Source organism: Bos indicus, chromosome 13 (genome assembly GCF_029378745.1).
Source record: "Bos indicus isolate NIAB-ARS_2022 breed Sahiwal x Tharparkar chromosome 13, NIAB-ARS_B.indTharparkar_mat_pri_1.0, whole genome shotgun sequence".
In the NCBI taxonomy this organism is placed as follows: Eukaryota; Metazoa; Chordata; class Mammalia; order Artiodactyla; family Bovidae; genus Bos; species Bos indicus.
This window is the reverse complement of record NC_091772.1, coordinates 52,879,741-52,895,148: the sequence shown is the minus strand read 5'-3', so window position 1 is coordinate 52,895,148 and position 15,408 is coordinate 52,879,741. Positions and strand designations below refer to the sequence as shown.

The window sequence follows — 15,408 nt, the reverse complement described above, 5'->3', positions numbered from 1 at the left end:
TCCTGATAACAGGGTGGCATTAGCCAGACAGCTAAGCTATCAGGTGAAATCAGTTTTTAACTTCTGTGTTGGGAGAATGATTCTCAAAGTTATTTAGAAAGAGAGAGAACAACTCTTAAAAAATAAAAGTGTTGGAAACTTATTTAGTAGATACTGATCAGAATATCAAATATCACTTGTGGTTGCAGGCCAAGCCAGTATTGGTAATTGAGAGGCATGGAGATAGGCAGGCATCACAAGGGCTAACTCAAGTTCAGGTGGTAAGCATAGAAAAATAATACCTGAAAAATAGTACCTGCTCTTTAACTTTGCAAAGATCTTTTGCAACATTGTCTCACTGGAGCATCACAACAGCTCTTCATGGTAAGATAGGGAGACAGGACCACAGTGAATGACGAAGATGTCTCTAAGAGTGATACAGTTTGTTGTGTTGGTTGTCACTACTTCTTGCTGCCTTCCTCAGCTTCCCCAGAACAGAAAAGTGGCCTTGATGCCTTATACAACTTGGGGCATGTGAAGAGCTTCTTAGAAGACTGTATGTCTAGAGAGATCCCAGCAACTAGGCTTCCAGCTAATTGCTGAAAGAGAACTCAAGTATAGACGTAGGTCAGCCTCTGTTCTCTCATATATGTGTTGACTTTTCACTTTGGACAGGATGGAAGAAAGGGCGATTTTTCCAGTGATGTCAGCCACAGAAGATGTAGGATCATTGCTAAGACACAGTTCCCTAGAACTGGACATAATGGACTTTATTAGAAAGGAAAAAAAATTTTGGATCCCATCTTATGTATAATAACCCATTCCTTCCCAAAGCACTTTATAGTTTATAAAACTTTTTCAGACATGGCTCAACCAGTTCATATGTGTAGCAACTTCACAAGTAGAGAAAGTTATTACTTCTTGCCTACAATGCTCTGTTGAGTTGAGTTAATGAATAAATGAATCTCCATGTTATGGATGAGAAAATTGAGATCTGAAGTGGGGAGACACAAGACTGAATCCCTTATTTTCTGAGTTCAAGTCTGATCCTGTTCCTATATGAGTTCTCCCTTAAGATATGGTTTCTGAACCTGCACCATGGAATATCACTGGGGAAAACAGTCAGACTTTCCATGATGTGAGGATCTGGGGTTATCTCAAGTCTCTTCTGTCATTCCCAATCATTTCTATAAATTAAATCATTATTCACTGTCTCTGGAAGAGCAGTCAAAAGATCAACTTGGCATTCTGCTTCCTAAATAGCCCAAGGCAGAGTGAAGATGGCAGTGAACAGTAGCCACATTTCTAATCATCTCATCAAGAATCCAGAGCAGAGGAATTAATTCAAGAGCCATCAACCACAGGTGTAAAATAAAGCCAACTTGGCAAAGAAAGTGGGGGAAGTACACACACACGAACACGCACACACACACACGAACACACACACCCACACGTAAAATCCCCCAGCAGCACCTGGTACTGGAATCCCACTTTATAGGACAGATGCCTTAACAAGGGAGATACTGTTTATTTATTCTCCAGGAATTTCAAGGGTGAAGCGAGAAGTGTTAAAAGAAGTTTAAAACTCCCAGTGTTTATAAGGAGGCCCCAAAGGAGGAATGATGGCCAATGATGAGAGAAAAGATGTAATTTTTTTTTTTTTATAAATCCAAAGATGTTTGGATAGTGATTTCTTTCAGGAAGGTTTCAGGCACTACTGGGCACCCAAAAGGGCAAGCATCTTCTATTAGGGATTTTCTAGAAACCAAGTCTCCAAACTGAAAGGGCCCTTCCTGAAATTGACGTTCTAGGGTAACCTGCTTGACTCTGGTTTGTCTGCCAACCGTTTTCAAAACGTTTCTGTCATGTCCTTGAGCCTCCACTTGTTCCACAGCAGTGGACAAATCCACCATCCTTTGAAGTGTTGTTTCTCTTGATCTGAGTTCTGGAAAGTGTTGCCCTTATGTTGAGCCCAACCTGCCACCCTGATATTTCTACACTGGAGCTCATTCCAAACAAAGACAATCCCTCTTCAACATGACAGCCTGTCAGCTGCTGAAGACCTTAATTGTGATACTTCTGTCTCATGCAGCCACTCAGCTCTACACAAGTATCTCAGTCAGAGGGGGCTCCCTGAACACATTCCAAGAAGAATTGGGTTTCCAGTCCCATTGTCATTATGGCTGTCCTCCTGTCCAAATTTCAGAACTGAAACTGGGCTCCAAAGATAGTCTGAACTGCAGCAGGCACTTTCTCTAGATTGGTTCCTCGTTGCCTACCTCCGACCTCAGAAAAATGCCCACTGAGAGGGGAGTGCGTGCAAGATGGAAGGATGGTCTCTGAGCTCAGGAAACTTTAGAGCTTTAGAAATGGCACGGTCCATGACCTGGAACTGTTCTGGGTTGTCACAGCAACAGGCAGCACCATGTCAATACCGCAATGCTCTGGCCATCAGTTCCTGGTGCTGGCCCCTGCCTGTGGCTGTGGGCCCAAAAGAGGGTGAGGGGCCATGTTCTTCAGAGGGTCCTTTGGGGCAGGCTGGTTCTCCTTCCTGCAGCTTGGGCAGTGGCCCCATCAGGCCTAGTCTCACTCTGGCAGGTTAGTTGAAATTTAATTTATTCTCTGCCAATAGCATGGCCTGTCCAGACTGGGCCTTGAGTCTCCTGAACACAGATTCTGTAATCTCAAGACAGAAAACATGGCAGGTAAATGGCCAGGGATTAAATGGATAAGGCTGTAGAACAGGGCAGTGAAAGACAGAAGGACGTCAGCTATGCTGTGTCTTTGATATGAAACTCCTTTCCATGGATCATTCACTGATAAACATCACAAACCCAACCTCTTCCTTCTTAGATATGAGGAAACAGGCCCAGAGAGATGGGAAGTGACCCCTGCACCCCAACAAGGGCACACAGTGCTCTGCAGGCAGAGTCTGAGAAGGGCTCAGTACCCACCCCTGGAGTCCAAAGCAGTTAGTCATGTTTTCCTAGGACCTACTGAGAAGGGCCACCCAAGATAGATGGGTAATGGTGGGGAGTTCTGACCAAAAGTGGCCCACTGGAGAAGGAATGGCAAACCACTTCAGTATTCTTGCCTTGAGAACCCCATGAAAGTATGAAAAGGCAAAAAGATATGACACTAAAAGATGAACTCCGCAGGTTGGTAGGTAGTCAATATGCTACTGGAGAAGTTACTGGATAAATAGTTCCAGAAAGAACGAAGAGACTGAGCCAAAGCAACAACAACACCCAGTTGTGGATGTGACTGATGATGGAGGCAAAGTCCGATGCTATAAAGAACAATATTGCATAGGAACCTGGAATGTTAGGTCCATGAATCAAGGTAAATTGAAAGTGGTCAAACAGGAGATGCCAAGAGTGAACATCAACACTTTATGAATCAGTGAACTAAAATGGACTGGAATGGGTGAATTTAATTCAGATGACCATTATATCTACTACTGTGGGCAAGAATCCCTTAGAAGAAAGGGAGTAGCCCATATAGTCAACAAAAGAGTCCGAAATGCGGTACTCGGGTGCAATCTCAATAACGACAGAATGGTCTCTGTTTCCAAGGCAAACCATTCAATATCACAGTAATACAAGTCTATGCCCCAACCACTAATACCAAAGAAGCTGAAGTTAAACAGTTCTGTGATTACCTACAAGACCTTCTAGAACTAACCACCACCAACAAAAAAGATGTCCTTTTCATCATAGGGAACTGGAATGCAAAAGTAGGAAGTCAAGCAATACCTGGAGTAATAGGTTAGTTTGGCCTTGGAGTACAAAATGAAGCAGGGTACAGGCTAACAGTTTTGCCAAGAGAATGCACTGATCGTAGCAAACACCCTCCTGAAACAACACAAGACAAGACTCTACACATGGACATCACCAGATGGCCAATACCAAAACCAGATTGATTACATTCTTTGCAGCCGAAGATGCAGAAGCTCTATATAGTCAGCAAAAACAAGACTGGGAGCTGACTGTGGCTCAGATCATGAACTCTTTATTGCCAAACTCAGACTTAAATTGAAGAAAGTAGGGAAAACCACTAGACCATTCAGGTATGGCCTAAATCAAATCCCTTACGATTATATAGTGGAAATGACAAATAGATTCAAGGGATTAGATCTGATGGACAGAGTACCTGAAGAACTATGGATGAAAGTTCTAATCTAGAGATCTCGTCAAGAAAATTAGAGACACCAAGGGAACATTTCATGCAAAAATGAACACAATAAAGGACAGAAATGGTATGGACCTAACAGAAGCATATTAAGAAAGATATGCAGAAGGTAACAGAAGATATTAAGAAAAGCTGGCAAGAATACACAGAACTATACAAAAAAAAAAAAAAAGATCTTAATGACCCAGATAACCACAATGGTGTGACCACTCATGTAGAGTCAGACATCCTGGAGTGTGAAGTCAAATGGGCCTTAGGAAGCATCACTACAAACAAAGCTAGTGGAGGTGATGGAATTCAGCTGCGCTATTTCAAATCCTAAAAGATAATGCATTAAAGTGCTGCACTTAATATGCCAACAAATTTGGGAAATTCACCAGTGGCCACAGGACTGGAAAAGGTCAGTTTTCATTCCAATCCCAAAGAAAGGCATTGCCAAAGAATGTTCAAACTACCACGCAATTGGATTCATTTCACATGCTGGCAAAGTAATGCTCAAAATTCTCCAAGCTAGGCTTCAGCAGTACTTGAACTGAGAAATTCCAGATGTTCAAACTGGATTTAGAAAAGACAGAGGAATCAGAGATCAAATTGCCAATATCGGTTGGATCATAGAAAAAGCTAGAGAATTCCAGAAAAGCATCTATTTCTACTTCATTGACTATGCTATAGCCTTTGACTGCATGGATCACAACAAACTGTGGAAAATACTTAAAAGAGATGGGAATACCAGACCACCTTACCTGCCTCCCGAGAAACCTGTATGCAGGTCAAGAAGCAATGGTTAGAACCAGACAAGAAACAACAGACTGGATCAAAATTGGGAAAGGAGTACATCAAGGCTGTATATTGTCACCCTGCTTATTTAACTTATATGCAGAATACATCATGCAAAATACCGGGCTGGATGAAACACAAGCTGGAATGAAGATTGCCGGGAGAAATATCAATAACGTCAGATATGCAGATTACACCACGCCTATGTCAAAAAGTGAAAAAGAACTAAAGAGCCTCATGATGAAAGTAAAAGAGAAGAGTGAAATCTGGTTTAAAACTCAGCATTCAAAAAAATGAAGATCATGGCATCCGGTCCCATCACTTCATGGCAAATAGATGGGGAAACAATGGAAACAGTGAGAGACTTTATTTTCCTGGGCTCCAAAATCACTGCAGATGGTGCCTGCAGCCATGAAATTAAAAGATGCTTGCTCCTTGGAAGAAAAGCTATCACCAATCTAGACAGCATATTAAAAAGGAGAGACATTGCCAACAAAGGCCCGTCTAGTCAAAGCTATGGTTTTTCCATTAGTCATGTATAGATGTGAGAGTTGGACCATAAAGAAAGCTGAGCACTGAAGAATTTATGCCTTTGAACTGTAGTGTTAGAGAAGACTCTTGAGAGTCTCTTGGACTGCAAGGAGATCCAACCAATCAATCCTAAAGGAAATCAACCCTGAATATTCATTGGAAGGACTGAAGCTGAAGCTGAAACTCCAATACTTTGGCCACCTGATGAGAAGAGCCAACTCACTGGAAAAGACCCTGATGCTGGGAGAGATTGAAGGCAGGAGGAGAAGGGGACGATAGAGGTGGAGGTGGTTGGATGGCATCACCGACTCAATGGACATGAGTTTGAGCAAATTCTGGGAGTTGGTGATGGACAGGGAAGCTTGGCATGCTGCAGTCCATAGGGTTGCAAAGAGTTGGACAAGACTGAGTGACTGAACTGAATTGGGAAGGCTCCATGGCCGGAGGCACTTGATTCAGTTCCCCCTTTCTTCACCCAATCCCCACAGGTAGGAGGCAGCCTCATAACCATCACATTTTGATTTTCCACCTCAATAGCCTAAGGTCTCACACTGCACATGAACTGTGGGGGGTGCCCTCACTGGATCCCAGTGACGTGCGACCTCAGCCTCCAGGCCTCATGCCCCCATGTAGCCTGGACCAGATTAGTCACTGAGCTTTCTTTTCCAGCTCAGACTTTCCATGATCATTCTGTGGTCAGGCCAGGAATGTTTACTTACATTGCAGAGGGATTTCAACCACTGTCAGTGAATTCCTCAGGAATCTCTGCCTCTGCCAATTGCTTCTTTCACTGTCACGAGAGAAGGAAGGGCTTTGTGGATGTGACTGGAGGTCCTAAGGCAGCTCTGCTGTTCCTGTCGTGTGGGCCAGGGGCAGAGGCTCTAGCTTCCCATGGGCTGAGACGGCACCTCACAGGAGCCAGTCCCTGATCTGTTCAGTCTCCCAGGAAGCCTTCCCCAGGCCTTTGAGCCAGGTTCACGGGAGGTCCACATGCTGCCACAGCATCGCCAGTGCCATCTCTGCACTGCCATGTGGCTGCCTCTCCACAGTGCCATGTTAACCCCAGCACCTGGCATGTGCTGGGTATTTACCTTATTCCTAACAACTAATGAAATGGGCAGAGCCTCTCCAGAGAGACAGAAACGCAGGTGTGGGGGTGCTTGGAATTACCCTGCTTCTGCTTATTGTATTACTTGGGCAAGTCTCCTGCCTCCAGTTTAATAAAGAAGTCTGATTAGATGAATATTTTCCAAAAAGGTTTAAGAACACAAGTCTCTTTGTATTTTTCTGCTTCCAAAATGCTCTAAAAACATGGGTTTCTTGGTATTTTTCAGGCAAAAAAACAGTAATTTAGGTGATGTGGCATACTACAGCTCCCTCTCAGAGACTCATGTACACAGTAGGATATTAAAAGCTCTGAGAAATCCCAAAGAAAAGATGTCAATTTAATTTATTTAAACCAACTTTCTCCAAAATCTCCTGGCCTCCTCCTCCTCCCTGAAGAACTGGTGTATTGATGCACACAGCCTAGGGGATCCCAAACTAGACGATTTCCAAGTCCCCTCATAATATACCCTACCCAGAGACACGGTAGCCTGATGTAGGGAAAAGACCAGGGACTTTGGAGGCAGACAGAGCTGGGCTTGAATCCTGGCCCTGTTTTATGGTAGCTGTGCGGCCTTAAACAAGTCATTTAACTTTCTAGGCTTGGATGTCCTCATCTATAAGATGAGTATGATAACACCTACTTGTTAAGGTTGTAGGTTGTTGAGAGAATTTAATGAAATAACAGGTATGGAACACCTAGTACCGTGTGTGACACACAGGAGGCCCATAATAAATATCAGTTCCTTTGCCCCATTACTAGTGACCCTCTTCTCTCATCTCTCACCCCGCATCCCCCAGACCTAGAGCCAGCCATTGGCAGGGCAGAGAATGTAGCAGGAGGTACGCTGAGGCTAAGTCTCCACATGACCCTGACTGTGTTCTGTCACTTTCATGGAAGGACCACACGTCAGCAGGACCAAGGTGAAGGGGCCAAAGGAGAGGCGGCAGAAGCTCCTGCCCTTCTTTGCCAAGCAAGTGTGTTCTCTCTATACTAGGCAACCAGATGCTGTTGGTAGAAAGAAAAGATTAGGAATGCTGTCAAAATGTTCCAGAAGAAATGGCTACTGTCATAAATCCACTACCTAAAATACCAAACCCTGCTCAAGTCCCAGCTTGAGGGCAAAGCCTTGGCCTGTTTGCCCAGACCAGAAGCTGAAACAAAAGCAGTGGTCTGAGTGATGGCAGCAAAAAAGGGCAGGGTTCAAGATGGCTTCTAGGAGCCTTGGCACCAGGACTGTTGTTTCAGGATCTGCCCTTGGAGAAGAGCCACCACTTGACAGACAAATCAAGCACCAGGTCTGTGCCAGGTACAGGGCTTGATCATGATGAAGGGAACCAGTTCTCCAGGGAGGCAAGAATGGGCTGTGGGGCTTGGCTCTTCCTAGGAACTGAGCAAGCTGGGTGGATGAATGCATTGAACTCTGCAGAAAGATCTCATTTTTGTGTATCTCCTTTCTTCCTTCCTTCCCACTGTAGGGCAGTGTTAAGAGAAAGAGCACGGGCCTTAGAAATGTAATTGGCTTCAATTCTTACTCTGCCTCTGCTAGTTTTGTGACCTTGAACAAGTTACAACCCCTCTGAACCTTGGCTTCTGCATGTGTAGGAGGAGGACCATCATCACTACACCAGGGAGTGGTAGCCAAGACTGAAGAAGCTAATCTAGATGTATCCTGAAGTATGGCATGAGTAACTATGACATGGGGACAAATGTTGTTTTACTTCTAGTAGCTATATGTTGATTTAAATATGCACTAGAAAAATAACTAACCTACCAAGCCCTTCTATAGATGCCATTGATTGGTAGAAGGCTAAAGTAGCTATACAAGTTAAAGGAAAAAAAGAAAAGAGAGCTGATTCAAAGAAAAATACTAAGTAGATGATGCCATACCTGGTGTGTAGATATGGCAAAACCCATGAATATGTTACGTGAGTGAACAAGGGTGGGAAACTGTCCAGAACCCAACACTGTGGCTGGCACATGGCAGGCCTTGAAGGGCTTTTCTCCTTCTTCCTCTTCTACTCCCAGGAGATGAAGAAGATCAAGGAAGGGAGGAAGGAGGGAGGAAGCAAACCGACTGACTTATGTACCTACTTGATTTGTAAGTCTACTTTAGCCCTACCCTTTAGTTCCATAGTTTCCCTTTATGTAGGAGTTGCCTGCTTACCTCTGTTTCCTCTCAGACGCATCTCTTAGCTTTCCTACTAGAAAATGATTCTTGCCTAAGTCTTCTGATGTAACCAGGTATTGGAAATTCTAACAATACCTATATAATAAATTCTACCTATTCTAAATCCTCATCTGCAGCACTGTTCAACAATCCTTTGGAGCTTTGCAGGAGAGAAACAGGTTTTTTTAAATGTATTATCATATGTAAGTACAAAAACTTTTCCAGTCATGTCACATAGAGATCATTTTATCCACTGCTCTGTTTGGGTGCCAGTCTCTTGTTGCTCTCCTCAGCGATGGTAAGGTTAGTACCCTTCCCACTGAAAGAGAGAGCCATGGTTTACTGCCTTTGCCAATAATGAAGATGTTTGAGAGCCAGGTGGCAAAGCTGTTGCCGTTGGTATCTTTCACATAAACTACATCAAAAGAACCTGGATGTCTCTCCAGGTTGATGATCACACCAATTCTTCCCAGGTTAGCACCTCCAGTCACCATGCACAGGTTACCAGTGTCACATTTGGTGAAATCAGTAATCTTGCCAGTCTCCAAGTTCATTTATTAGGTGTCAATGCACATTGATGTGGGGATCGGGGTAGCAGATATGTGAGCATCATGGGTCACCAGATGAGGGGTTCCTTTTGTCCCCACAAAGATCTTTCGCACTTTGCACACTTGTACTTGCCCTTCCCAAGTGTAATTCGATGAACAACAAAGCGACCCTTGGTGTCATAGATCAAACAAAAATTCTCTTGAGTCTTATTAATGCTGATGACATCCATAAAACCAACAGGGTAGATTATATCAGTGCAGACTTTGCCATCAATCTTAATGACATGTTGCATGCAAATCTTTACTTCATCTTCTTAAGTCTGTTCCTTAGAACTTAAGTCTGTTCCTTAGGAAAATAATTAGAGGGAGACATTCCCTCAGCTTGTGGGGACTGGTAGATGGATGGGGGGCAAACACACCAGTCAATTTATCCAGCATCCAATTCTTTGGAGCTGCTCTGCAATTCAGGTGCTTTTTGGGACCCTGAGGCTGTGCTAGGCACAAAGAGAGGGAGCTAAACATTTTAATGGATGTGAGAGAGAAAGAGACAGAGAGAGCATGTGTTACTTATGGGAGGAGAGGAAGCAGAATTCAGGAGGGGGAGATTGTGGGCCTTCAGACTTAGGTCCTGGCTCTTGAGTCTTTGGGACTGGCCTGAGTTGTCTTCCTGTTTCCTAATTGTTCTGGGTTTTTGTTTGTTTTCTCTCTTGAGGAAGTAGAAATTCAGGGAAAGGAAGTGATTTGCTCACAAAAACAGGAACTTAAACCTGAATATCTCATTTCTTGGTCCTATTTCTTGCATTCTGTCATACTGGGGTACTTGGGCTTTCCAGTCCTAGGAAAACCAAAGCAGTTCTTAAGAATAACCTCAGATGACAGGAACAAGATGGCAGAAGAGTAAGACGTGGAGCTCATTTTCTCTGCACAAAGATACCAAAACTACATCCACATGTGGAACAACTCCCAGACATTATATAAAATATGTACTAAATATATATTTAAATGTATATATTTGAAGACAATACATGACCACTACATATATATCAGAATGACCCAAATCTAGGACTCTGACAGCACCAAATGCTCGAGAGGCTGTGGAGCAACGGAGACTCTTATTTATTGCTCATGGGAATGCAAGCTGTCACAGCCACTTTGGAAGACACTTTTGCAATTTCCTGCAAAACTCAACATACTCTTACTGTAAGGAACTGAAATTTTATGTCCACATGAAAACCTGCACACAGAAGTTTATGGCAGCTTTCTTCATAATTACCTCTTGGAATCAACCAAAATGTCCTTCTGTGGGTACATGGATAAATAACCTGTTTTATGTGAGGAAAATGAGATATCATTCAGCACTAAAGAGAAATGAGCTATGGAGTCATGAAAAGACATGGAGGAGATTTAAAGGCATATTACTAATATAACCTAATTACTAATACAATCTGAAAAGGCTAAGCACTGTATGATTCCAACTATATGGTACTCTGGAAAGGAGAAAGCTATGGAGACAATAAAAAGGTCAGTGGTTGCAGGGATTGAGGAAGGGAGGGAAGAATAGGCAGAGCACAGAGTAATTTAGGGCAGTGAAGCTATTTTGTGTGATACTATAATGATGAGTACATATCATTATTCATTTATCCAAATCCACACAATATATAAAACCAAGAGTGAACCCTCATGTAAACTATGGACTTTGAGTAATTATGATACGGTAAAGTAATGCTCAAAATTCTCCAAGACAGGCTTCAGCAATACGTGAACCGTGAACTTCCAGATGTTCAAGCTGGTTTTAGAAAAGGCAGACGAACCAGAGACCAAATTGCCAACATCCGCTGGATCATGGAAAAAGCAAGAGAGTTCCAGAAAAACATCTATTTCTGCTTTATTGACTATGCCAAAGCCTTTGACTGTGTGGATCACCATAAACTGTGGAAAATTCTTCAAGAGATGGGAATACCAGACCACCTGACCTGCCTCTTGAGAAACCTGTATGCAGGTCAGGAAGCAACAGTTAGAACTGGACATGGAACAACAGACTGGTTCCAAATAGGAAAAGGAGTACGTCAAGGCTGTATATTGTTACCCTGCTTATTTAACTTATATGCAGAGTACATCATGAGAAACGCTGGGCTGGAAGAAGCACAAGCTGGAATCAAGATTGCCGGGAGAAATATCCATAACCTCAGATATGCAGATGACACCACCCTTATGGCAGAAAGTGAAGAGGAACTAAAAAGCCTCTTGATGAAGGTGAAAGAGGAGAATGAAAAAGTTGGCTTAAAGCTCAACATTCAGAAAACGAAGATCATGGCATCTATTCCCATCACTTCATGGGAAATAGATGGGGAAACAGTGGAAACAGTGACAGACTTTATTTTTGGGGGGGCTCCAAAATCACTGCAGATGGTGACTGGAGCCATGAAATTAAAAGACGCTTACTCCTTGGAAGAAAAGTTATGAACAACCTAGATAACATATTGAAAAGCAGAGACATTACTTTGCCAACAAAAGTCCATCTAGTCAAGGCTATGGTTTTTCCAGCCGTCATGTATGGATGTGAGAGTTGGACTGTGAAGAAAGCTGAGTGATGAAGAATTGATGCTTTTGAACTGTGGTCTTGGAGAAGACTCCTGAGAGTCCCTTGGACTGCAAGGAGATCCAACCAGTCCATTCTGAAGGAGATCAGCCCTGGGATTTCTTTGGAAGGAATGATGCTAAAGCTGAAACTCCAGTACTTTGGCCACCTCATGCAAAGAGTTGACTCATTGGAAAAGACTCTGATGCTGGGAGGGATTGGGGGCAGGAGGAGAAGGGGACAACAGAGGAGGAGATGGCTGGATAGCATCACCGACTTGATGGACATGAGTCTGAGTGAACTCCGGGAGTGGGTGATGGACAGGGAGGCCTGGCGTGCTGCGATTCATGGGGTCGCAAAGAGTTGGACACGACTGAGCGACTGAACTGAGCTGAATGTAGGTTCATCAGTTGTAGCAAATGTACCCTTTGGTGGGGGATGTTAATAGTAGGGGAGGCTATACATGTGTTGGGGCAGAGGTGAATGGAAAGTCTCTGCACCTCTCCCTAAATTTGGCTGTGAACTCAAAACTGCTGTAAAAGATAGTCTTAATTTCAAAAAGACAGCACATACACTGATAATCACAAAGCTCATATCCATTCTTACTAAAAGAATCCCAGTATTGCATGATGTGGCATGAGTCCCAGCATCCCTTCAGTCCAAAATGACAGAGCCACACAGGTTCTGAGCAATGAGATGTAAGCAGAAGTAAGCTGAGGAGGGTTTCCAGTAAAGCTTTTTTAAAGGATCACAGTCAGCAGGCAATACTCTTTGCCCTTTCACCTTCCTGCCAGAAACACAGGGGTCATACTTGGAGCAGCTGTCTATGAGCTTGAGGCCTGATTTAGGCTGGAACCTCAGAAGGGGGAACAGAGAGCTGGGAGGATCCTGGGTCCTTGGTATCAACTCTGGACAGCCTGGCCCAGAATTCTTATTTAGTAAGAATACAAAAGATGTTTGCTTAAGTCATCATTTCTCAGGTCTCTTTTACATGCAACCAATTGATGTTCCTAACTTAATATGTATTCAGTAAACAAATTCAATGAGTATACAGTGAAAAGTCTGTGTCTTTGTTTCTTTAACCACCAGACTCTCCGTCTCTTCCCTAGAGGAAAATCACTGTTACTTAAACCTTTTCAGTTATTGCTTAAGCACATACAAGTATGTGCAGGCATCACTGTGTGTGTCTGTTTTTTCAGTGCTCTTTTGATGATCATTTAAATCTAGAATCCTAAACCTTAAGCAGAGAAGGCAATGGCACCCCACTCCAGTACTCTTGCCTGGAGAATCCCATGGACCGAGGAGCCTGGTAGGCTACAGTCCATGGGGTCGCTAAGAGTCGGACATGACTAAGCGAATTCACTTTCACATTTCACTTTCATGCATTGGAGAAGGAAATGGCAACCCACTCCAGTATTCTTGCCTGGAGAATCCCAAGGACAGAGGAGCCTGTTGGGCTGCCGTCTATGGGGTCGCACAGAGTCGGACACGACTGATGCGACTTAGCAGCAGCAGCAGCAAACCTTAAGACTTACAGGTGTGAAACACATGAAGACCATTTTGTTGAGATTCTCAGGGGAGCTCAGAGAAAGGACCACACTTGTTGACAATCACTGTGTCCAAATAAGCATTTGGATGAGAGTGTGTAGAATGTGTGATGGTGTGGGGACTGAAGAGAAGCTTTGGCCTACTAACGGACACCAAGCCCCTCATTTCCAAGGTCTCCAACTGAGTTAGTGATGGAGCCAGGATTAGCATCCAAGTCTCTAGTCAATTTATTGCTCAAATGTCACTGAAATGTAATCATTAAGAACAGAGACTGTGAGCCAGAGGAAGTGCTCCTAGCTGCTTTCCTGGGACCAAAGCTGAAGAGAGGCCAGGTGTTTGGGGCCTGCTGGAAGCAGGTGGTGCCTAGGAAAAGCTTTATGCAGAGGGATGCCAGGACAAGCCTGAGCCCTCTATAATTTATAGCTTTCTTTATAGATGCATGAAACTAAGATCTGAATCTGATGAATTAGTAAATCCCCACTTGTCCATGAGAATTAAAGAATTGTTAGTATCAGATGCAATTGGTGAAGATGAAAACTGCCAATCAAACCCGTTTGCCAAGAACCAATAATTCAAACTAAAATAATTCATGTGACATAAGTCACATAAAAAAACTAAGTGACTTATGAGTATAAGTCACATATATATAATGAATCCATGTTCATTTCCCTATCCAGTATACAATAAGATCAAACCAGAATGGAAAGTGCACCCTTTGCACTCATTCAGAACTGCCTTGTTTGAAAAGGTGTGGATGACCCTGATGACTAAGCATGGTGGTTGGGTGGGAAAGAAAGACTGAGAGCTGGTCATGTGTGATTAAGCCTATTCCAGGCCTTTTCCCTGCTGAGAATGCCCTTTCCTCCAATTTTTGTTTGTTCACACCTACCTTTTAAGGTGTGGCTCAAATGTGTCTTTTCCATGAATCTTTCCTTGAGCCCCTTTCCACTGTGATTGCTCCCATCTCGGTGAGTTCGCAGAATGTTGCTGTACCATGTCATCCCATTTCTCTTCTCATCTCCTCTGTTAGACTATCAACATTTTAGAGGCAGGGGCTCTAAAGAATCTACCTGCATTGCGGGGGACCTGGATTCAATCCCTAGGTCGGGAAGATCCCCTGGAGAAGGAAATGGCTACTCACTCCAGTATTCTTGCCTGGAGAATTCCATGGACAGAGAAGCCTGGCAGGTTACAGTCCATGGGGTCGCAAAGAGTCAGACACAACTGAGCGACTAGCACTTTCACATTTCTTCTATTTTATTAATACTTTTTTTAAGAAAAATAAAAACCTTCTTGTTACATAATTTTACTTGCCTGTTAATAATTTATTATTGCCCATTCATTCTAGACAGCAGACAATACAGCAAAGCAAAATCAGGGAATGCAAATCATTTGCATTTTGTTGTACATTCGAGGCTTTTAAAATTCCTATATTTAATAACAAAAAAGAAGCAGACTCACAGATGTAGAGAATAAACTAGTGGATACCAGTGGGGAGAGGGAAAAGGGGGGCAATATAGAGATAGGAGATTAAGAGATACAAACTATTAGGTATGAAATCAGCTACAAGAATATATCATACAACACAGGGAATATAGCCAATATTTTATAGTAAGTATAAATGGAGTACAACCTGTAAAAATTGTGAGTTACTTTATTACTATATCACTATATTGTATACCTGTAACATATAATATTATACATTGGCTATACGTCAATTTTTAAAAATTCATACAGTTAAAATTTCTACCTTTATAGGTGTATCAAAATTGGGTCCTTCTATACATAAAGTTTTAAGATTTTCTTTCATGTTATTGTATATCAGTAACGTCAGTGATAATATGGTAATTTTTAATGAATGGTAATATGTTTTTCTGATTATAAAAGTGTGATATGATTTATAAAAATTGAGAGAATAGAAAATTGCATACAGTGTCAAGATTATCTTTTAATCACACCACACAGATAGACCACTATTAAC

At 42.8% G+C, this 15,408-nt stretch overlaps 1 pseudogene; it reads right to left on the bottom strand.

The window, feature by feature from the left end:
* Positions 1-8,999: 8,999 nt before the first annotated feature.
* LOC109567645 (small ribosomal subunit protein eS4-like) lies at positions 9,000-14,428 on the bottom strand (annotated as a pseudogene).
* Between the last annotated feature and the right edge of the window lie 980 nt (positions 14,429-15,408).